The sequence below is a fragment of the Mus caroli genome, unplaced genomic scaffold, assembly GCF_978045245.1.
Source record: "Mus caroli unplaced genomic scaffold, Mus_caroli_1 scaffold_9, whole genome shotgun sequence".
Classification (NCBI taxonomy): domain Eukaryota; kingdom Metazoa; phylum Chordata; class Mammalia; order Rodentia; family Muridae; genus Mus; species Mus caroli.
The window spans coordinates 22,631,258-22,639,807 of NW_028227264.1; the positions used below are offsets into that span (position 1 = coordinate 22,631,258).

Consider the following 8,550-nt stretch of genomic DNA (forward strand, 5'->3'; position numbering starts at 1 on the left):
GAGATGGTACTGCAGTGGGATGGGGGAGAGGTTGGGGGGGGGGCGGTTGTCAACCAACAAAGGAGGAAGTAAAACAGAGTCATACGAAACCTGGCAATGAGATCCTACGAGCCACCAAATACATCTCACATCACAAACTACTTTGGCTAATGGCCGAGAATATTGACAAGAAATGTTAACCGGGTGGCAGCCGCTTTAATAAAACACTAGTTTGCAGAACTGAAGCTGGAAAGCAGCTGCCCACAAAGGGCTGGTTCCAACATGAACCGATCGACTGACTACGAGGTGAAGCGGAGCGCTGGGGCCTGATCGCAATACTGATCTCACATTCACAGTCACTGTCTGTTCCCCCGGCTGCTTTGCTTCGGTGCAGAAATGGGAGTTCCGAATGTGGAGTCTGCCAGGTGCCATCTATAAAGAGAAACCCAGACAAGAGGTCTAAATTGGGCTCTGCAGTACTGTTTGCTGGAAATCTGTATCTCAAGATCTTGCTTTTAAGCTAAGCAACAGAGTTCTGTCTCAGATCTATGGCTTTAATGCTGATTTTCTGCTTTCATTTTTGTCTGTCCAATGCTGTTAAACATAACGCCGAGTTTCTCATCCACTCATTCATTCTTCCACCCATTTGCTCACTCAGCCGCCTCTTGTGAGGCTGTCCGTATTTGCAGGATACGGTGCATGGCACTACCGAGGATATGGCGCTGTAAAACTTTCCTAGTCTTCACCAAGCTTATGAAACCAATGAGAAAGGGAAAAGCAATTTAGAGACTGAAGAATAAAACTCAGTTCATATTCCAAAGGTCTGCAGGAAATGGTGACATTCACAGAGAAGAAATGAATGAAGGGGATGAGGCGGGAGAGGTAGCCGGGTGGTTAAGAGCACTGACTACTCTTCCAGAAGACGAGGATTCGATGCCCAGCACCCACATGGCAGCTCACACCTGTCTGTAACTTCAGTTGCAGAGGATCTGTCACCCTCGCACCAATGAACATAAAATAAAATAAAATATAAAAAAAAGTGAAGGGGAATGATTTACTGAATCGACTACTCCTGGACAAATCCCATCCTGTGCCTGGGAACTGGATGATGTTGGTGACTGACCTAAGGGTAATAAATCAGCTCGGGTGGAATGGAACATGAGGGAACGCATATTGAGTCTCCAGGTCTCTGCATACTTACTCTGTATCTTTTATGCCAGCCACTTAACCTCACATCCTGACTTTCAACTGTAAAACATGGATAATGATAAACCACTGTGCTTTGCTGGGTGCTGCACTGTAGGTTAAATTCTTACAGGAAAAAAAGAAACATTATTTTATACCATATGCTGATTTGCCACAGGGTATTGTTAAAGTCAGCTCCCAATGCAGATACACATATACATTCACATATACATGTATGTATGTATGTATGTATGTATGTTTGGGTATATATATATATATATATATATATATATATATGTGTGTGTGTGTGTGTGTGCATATATATGTATATATACACAAACACATATGTGTGTGTTTGGGAATATATATATGTATATATATATGTATATATACATGTACATATATATATACTCCCAAACTTATAAGGTTGACATGAGAATCAGGAAATAAGTCACACTCTTGAAATGGTTTATTTACAAAGGTATATATTATTCATTAAGGAATGGAGAGAGATTTGTAGATTTGTCTCTTGTAGTGCACATGTTTTCCTTAAAGACCTACTCATCCCCCATGCTTGGCATCTCAGCCACCCTGAGGTAGCACCACGAACATTCTGGTGGCTGTTCTTTCATGCCTCTCTCTATGTCTGTAAAGCTCAACACAGATACTCACACACTCACACATTATTTTGTATAAATGGATGTTATCAACACATGAGTTTTTTTTTAATTGTCATCTCCTTCACAATGCATCTTTCCATGTTTAATCCAAGACTCATTTGCTCAGTTGAGCCCCTGATGAACATGGTCTTAACAAAGTAAAGTTTCTTACCTCTGGGGCCTGACATGGCTCTATCATAGTTCATCATGCTTTGAGGCCCATCCTTCTAGACTGTAAACCTTCCCAAAAGCTAAGACCATGTCCATCTCCACTTCCAAGGTCATATCTGAAATAGCATCTTATACATGGTAGGCATCTAATAAAGGGATAAAGAAACAAAGGCATGAATAAGGGGAAGGGGCATAAGCGAATCTAGTTTGAGAAAAGTCTTAAATGGTCCTAACTAAATCAAAAGGCATATCTTCACATCACTTTCCTTCTCTATATCTCAATTTTATGTGCTGCCTTCCTCAAGTCATATATAGTTTATATTTAAGTGTGTAAGCTTGTATTTGGTATTTGATATTATCTCCAAAATGCAAAGCTCCTAAAACTTCTAGAATATGTTCAGTGAGAATAACCTTTTTGTTTCTCAATCTTGTCAAGGGAAAGTAGAGTCAAAATTATTGATAATTTGATGTGTGCTGATCCAGAAGAAAGCCGTTCAGGTGAGCACATGACATTGTCATTGTTTCTAATATTTCCTTCCTAGAACAGGGTCTGCCAGGCCAGACTAGCAGGGGACATTATATGAAAAACCAAGATTTAAAAACCTGTAAGAATCCTGCATGAATCTTCCTAAAATACAGATGAGGTAAATAAAATTTGAGTTCTGTACTTCTAATAGGTATCCCAGGGATTCCTCTGGGCCATGGGCAACCATCTGGAAAGTGAGAGCTCAGAGAACAAAACCAATATTATAAACTCCCTTGCTAAGAGCTATAACTGAAGCACTGGGTTACCACAGATGCGACCATGATCCACCTTTTTTTTGGATACATTTTATAAAAAGGAAGAATAAATGAAAGTTTGGTCATAGCTCCAAATGACCTGAAACAGCTCACATGGACACTTGCTACCAGGTCACTCATCTTTTGGGGGGTCTTCAGTGGTTTCTACTGAAGCCAGAAAAATCTTACAATATTTGAGTTTAAAAGATCATCACCTTTTGTATCAATGACAATATTCCAACTAGATAAAAATGCTTCCAAATACCAAATTGAATGGGAGAGAATAAGTGGAAATGCCATATTGTGCATGTAACTTAAACTCTGGACCAGGAGCTCAAAGCTTACATCCCAGCTCATAGGATGGAAGGCTGGGCATCTCCAGGGCAGTTATCTCCTGCCTAAAGAGAAAGCAAACTGCCTACAAGGATGCACTGAACCCAGAGGTCAATTTGAGGAAAACTGATATCTACAGAACATTGACCCTTCTATCTCATAAACTTGATTTTGCTCTCAATTTAGTTAGGACTTCTTTCATGTCTTTCAGAAATGCTTTATAATGTTCACCCTGCAACTCTTAAGCAGATTTGATATATTTTCTAAATTGTCCATGTTTGGGGATGCTATTCCAAACAGTTTTTAACATTTTGATCCAATTCTCATTGATAAAACACTAAAGAGACAATGCATTTTATACCCTGACCTTTTGTTCTATGACCTTGCTAAGTTCTCACTGATCCTGTAAGCTATAAGAAGTCTATAGGAACTTTCATCTATACAATCACATCATCTGTGAACAAAATCCACGTGGACTACCTTTTTCTCAACATTCCTTTTAGTTTATGGTTTTGCCATTGCACAGGCTCCATCTCACCATATAATGCTGAGCAGACAGCATCTTCTTCACTTGTCTCATTTTCCTTTCATTTATTTAGCTTTTTCCCCATGACTTCTCCTTCTTTGCCTCCTTCCTTTATTTCATTCATTGACTCTCTCCACACTTGCCCTAAATAATTATAAAATTCATATCACATTTTATAGTAGTTTTTCTACCTTAGATTTATTATCGTTAGTGAAAATTCATGGGTATTTATCAGTTTTAAGTGGATTTCTATGCCTTGCAACATTGGATGCTATTGCTGTTGCAGCAATTTGTTGTTCCCTCTCTGGGTGGCACTGAAGACTGAACTCCCAAGAGTAGGTTGATAGTTAAGATCCTCAAATAAAATCAGATAAATACCCAATGAGATGTAAACATTTCAGCATAGAAACCCAAGACACCTGGAAAGGCAGCATTATTCCACCATGGGGTCATAATTCCTCAATTCAAACTGAAGATAATGAAATGATAACATACAGGATGAAGACTTCAATTTGCTGGTAAAAATTATCTCCATCCTCAGAGAACATAAACAATCAGAGGAAATCAATAGAAGACATGGAGAGGAAAGCCTGCTATATCCCAGAAAGAGTCAACAAAATCAACGAGAAAATCAACCACATGGATAAAAAGGTCACCAACATGAAAGACAAATTCAACAATTTAACTGAGGTTTTAAAATACTAAAAGAAACAGAATTTATTCATTGGGAAGATAGCAGACAAGTCCCCAAATGCACAGAATGAAAAAGGCATCTAGACACGAGAGTCTTTTATAACCATAGTCAACATGAGCAGAAACAAATCATTCTATCCATACCATATTATAGTCAAAATGTCAGACATGCAAAGCAAACAGGCAGTATTAACATCTAAGAACATATCAACTTGCCTTCAAGAGCAAACCCTGCAGAATAACAACATCAGATTTCTCATCAGCAAAAAAACAAAAACAAAAAACCAAGCTTAGACAATAGCTGCCTGGGCCAGGCTTGAACTCACTCTGTCACTTGGGAAGAACTTAAACATGTGATTGCCCTTCCTCAGTTGCCCAAACAGTGGAGAGTACAAGCTGACATCACCAAACCCCAGTGGCTAGAAAAGTGACATTGAGTCCACATGCAGTGTGTTTGGACATACAGATGATAATGTGTGCTTGTTACTGAGGTGGGACCAACATGCCCCACTTATGTGACAAACAACCACAGAAATGCAACACAACCCAAAGGGAAAGCATTATATTTCGTAGATTGCATGTTTTTCTACCTTTGGCATGGAGCTCACGCTAGCATTTCCAGAGGAGAAGGGCAGACTCATGGTAGTCACGGGCCCTCCGAAGTAGATGGTTATGAAGTTCTCTAGCAGAGAAAAAAAGGGGTTGGGGGTGGGGTGAGGGTGGAGATGAGAATAAGCCAAATCCTGACCTTGTGTATTTAGGAGATGTAAGCTGATAAATGTCTACCTTATTTTTACAGCAGACTATAGTCGCAAACCTTTGTTTAAAAAGCTATGTGCATTTGATTTTTGGAACCATAAACATGAGAAAACTGCAATTCATGCATATTTATTCACACATCTGCTGAGCTTTTTGTGGACAGAAGCCACTAAGACACTCCAGAAAAAACAGGAGTGGTACTAGCATTAGGAGAATATATTCAATGTGTCATAAGAGCATGGAGAAGAGTCACCTCCTATTGCTATAGTGGCTGTCAAATCTATGCCATTCAAAATATATCTTTCATTCTAAGATTATCTGCTTCAAAAGGGTTACTCAGCCAGAGTAGAGTTACATTTATTTGCCCACTGAGGCTCAGACTAGTTCTTCAGAATTCGTACTGTTAGCTGAAAAGGCCAAACAGGAAAGGGTTTTGCACCACTGCAGCATAGCATGTGCAGAATTCCATGCTCCAACCAGTCATTCCACAGCTCTTCTGGAATATGAGTTTTTCATACTTCCAGACATGCAGTTTTAAATCACAAAGAGAGAACTGGTCGACCTCAAAGGAAATGGAACAGAAAATTAAAACTGAAAGCAAAACCATTTGTAATTCTGGTATACTTTAAAGAAAACAGCAGGAAGCACAGAATTGAGCCCACTGGCAAACTTGATCCACTCAAATAGTCTGATATTAGTCCTTTGAATAAAGCAAGCAGGTTTTCACACAGCTATTATCTGGGCTGAGTGGCCCATCTTCCTCATCCCACAACACATCTGCTGCTTCATGGAAGCATACCAGTGAAAATCACCAACAGTAGGCCAGTTTGCAAATTGCTCCCTAGCTACCTCATCTAAAATTGCAAGCAACCATCCCCTACACTAGGACGTACATGTGCGTGTGGGCGTGCATGTGTGTGTGTGTGTGTGTGTGTGTGTGTGTGTGTGTGTGAGAGAGAGAGAGAGAGAGAGACAGAGAGAGAGAGAGAGAGAGAGAGAGAGAGAGAGAGACAGACAGACAGACAGACAGAGCTGGAAATAGAGATTGCTCTTTATTTACTCTGCAACTATTGATCTGTCTGTCCAAAATGCTTACCTCGATAGACATTCCAAAGCACACCACTACTTCCTTTCCTAAAAACTGGTGTTCAGTATATGAAAAAGCAGAACTCAGCAGCAAAGAGAATGTATTGCTTACATGGGAGGTAGAAGTAATCCCTTGGGCAATGCGAAGGGAGCCATGTCACATGCTTCTGCTCCAGTTTCCTTCCACCCCTTCTTCCTTCTTTGCCCTCCTTCCTCTCTTCTTCCTCCTTCTCCCTCAAACTTTTCAGCTCCACCTTCTCTTCCACTGCCCAATCACTGGCTCTAGCCTTTATTTTACAAGTTAAAATGGGGAGAAGGTTCACATGAAGTCACCTGAGTACAGCATTCACTCCTTAGTACCAGGCAAGTGGTACTAAGGGAAGTGGAATTAGCATCAAAATGCACACAGCACCAGGGCAATCCACAAGAAGAATACACATTGCTTTTGTCACCTGTAGGGAAAAGGTGACATTTTGGTGGTGCCTTTTGACATTCTGGGCTTTTCTGACTTATTCCTTTAGGCTTATTTTCTAAAAAAAAATAAAATAAAATCATAAGTATTCCATTTGTGTGTTAGAACAAATGAAAGAACTCAAGTTTCATAAGCTGATGTGGAGCGTCCCACCTCCAGTCTCCATCAGTACCACTGTTGGCACCATCATGTCAGCATCATTAGCATGTTAGTGCAGCCTTATTTCTGGCATCAGTACAGTGGTGTTACTTCTGTGTCTGCTAGGCTCTCCAATGCCCCATATCTAAGAAATAGAGCTCAGATGATGTGCTTCCAGGTCAGGTAAGCTTTCAATACCACATACATAAAACCTAGAGCTCAAACGGAAGTAATCTGCCCTTGCCTTGACCTTTCAATGTTTCCATCTCTCTGGCTTCCTTCGGCTTCTTTTCTCCATGTTTGGGGACCACTGTTTTTAAATTTATAACTGAAAGGATAATAAAAAGTCAGACATTTTTGTTTTCTTTTACCAAAAGGTATAACTTACCATATATATATTCTCCTCTTTTTCCCCCTTCACTTTTTTCCTCTTCAAAAGGAATGGTTTCTCAGCATGCAGGGAGTTCAATTCTCAACCTGACAAAGGAGGAGGAGGAAGAATACAGGAGAGGGGAGGAGTTAAAAGAAGTGTCATTATTTCATTACCTCCATGGTTTTGAGAGGTGCTTTGTGTAGGAAACTGCAAGATACCCCAAGGTCAAGTTCTCAGCACAAGGAGATTTATTTGTTCCAGAAGCACAAAGGGCCAGAAATAAGATACAAAAACAGGAGACAGAATGAGGGGAAATAGGAAGAGAAGGGAAAGGGGGCAAAGGACAGCCTCCAGAGAGAGAGGTGGCAGACAATTTATAAAAGTAAAGGCAGAAACTCCACGTTAGGATCAGGTGTTTAATTTTAATTGGTCATGTTAATTAGAGGAGTGGGGGGGGCAGCTTTTAATTGCCAAACTCAAGTATTGACACACTTTGATAGCTGGAGCTTGGGAAGAGGAAGTGGCTGTACTGGCTAGTTTTGTGTCAACTTGACACAGCTGGAGTTATCACAGAGAAAGGAGCTTCAGTTGGGGAAATGCCTCCATGAGATCCAACTGTAAGGCATTTCCTCAATTAGTGATCAAGGGGGAAAGGCCCCTTGTGGGTGGTGCCATCTCTGGGCTGGTAGTCTTGGTTCTATAAGAGAGCAGGCTGAGCAAGCCAGTAAAGAACATCCCTCCATGGCCTCTGCATCAGCTCCTGCTTTCTGACCTGCTTGAGTTCCAGTCCTGACTTCCTTTGGTGATGAACAGCAATATGGAAGTGTAAGCTGAATAAACCCTTTCCTCCCCAACTTGCTTCTTGGTCGTGATGTTTGTGCAGGAATAGAAACCCTGACTAAGACAGTGGCCAAACAAGGGGATAGATCTTGGTAATCAGCTCAAGGAATGTAATCTAAGAGTTTTTAGCAAGGCAGAGGGAATAGGGGAGAAGGGCAAGGCCAGCCAGAGCCATGTTTGACATGCGCAGGCTGACTAGAGCCCCTGAGTCTGTTGCATTAGTATATATCAATGAAGTCATGTTGTCAAAGTATCTGAGGTGGACTAGCATTACTATCCCCATCCACACCACCACTGCTCTCTTTAGCTTCTTCTTTCTTCCTTCCTTCCTTCCTTTCTTCCTTCCTTTCTTCCTTCCTTTCTTTCTTTCTTTCTTTCTTTCTTTCTTTCTTTCTTTCTTTCTTTCTTTCTTTTGCTGTTTGTTAATTTTTATGAATTAATTAATATCAAGCAATATTAATATATATATATATTGAGCAGGTAAACCAAACAGCAGACCAGGCCAAGGTGGTTCCACGTGAGAGAGGTTTATTGTGCAGAAGTAGAGAGGCGGCAA

General features: G+C 40.6%; 1 long non-coding RNA gene across 1 annotated transcript; it reads right to left on the bottom strand.

The window, feature by feature from the left end:
• Window positions 1-317: 317 nt before the first annotated feature.
• On the bottom strand, window positions 318-5,004 carry LOC115032155 (uncharacterized). The gene is made up of 4 exons (XR_003837807.1): window positions 4,917-5,004; window positions 3,646-3,777; window positions 1,996-2,140; window positions 318-411 (listed from the first exon to the last, which is right to left on the bottom strand). It is a non-coding gene; the product is annotated as an uncharacterized LOC115032155 (long non-coding RNA).
• Between the last annotated feature and the right edge of the window lie 3,546 nt (window positions 5,005-8,550).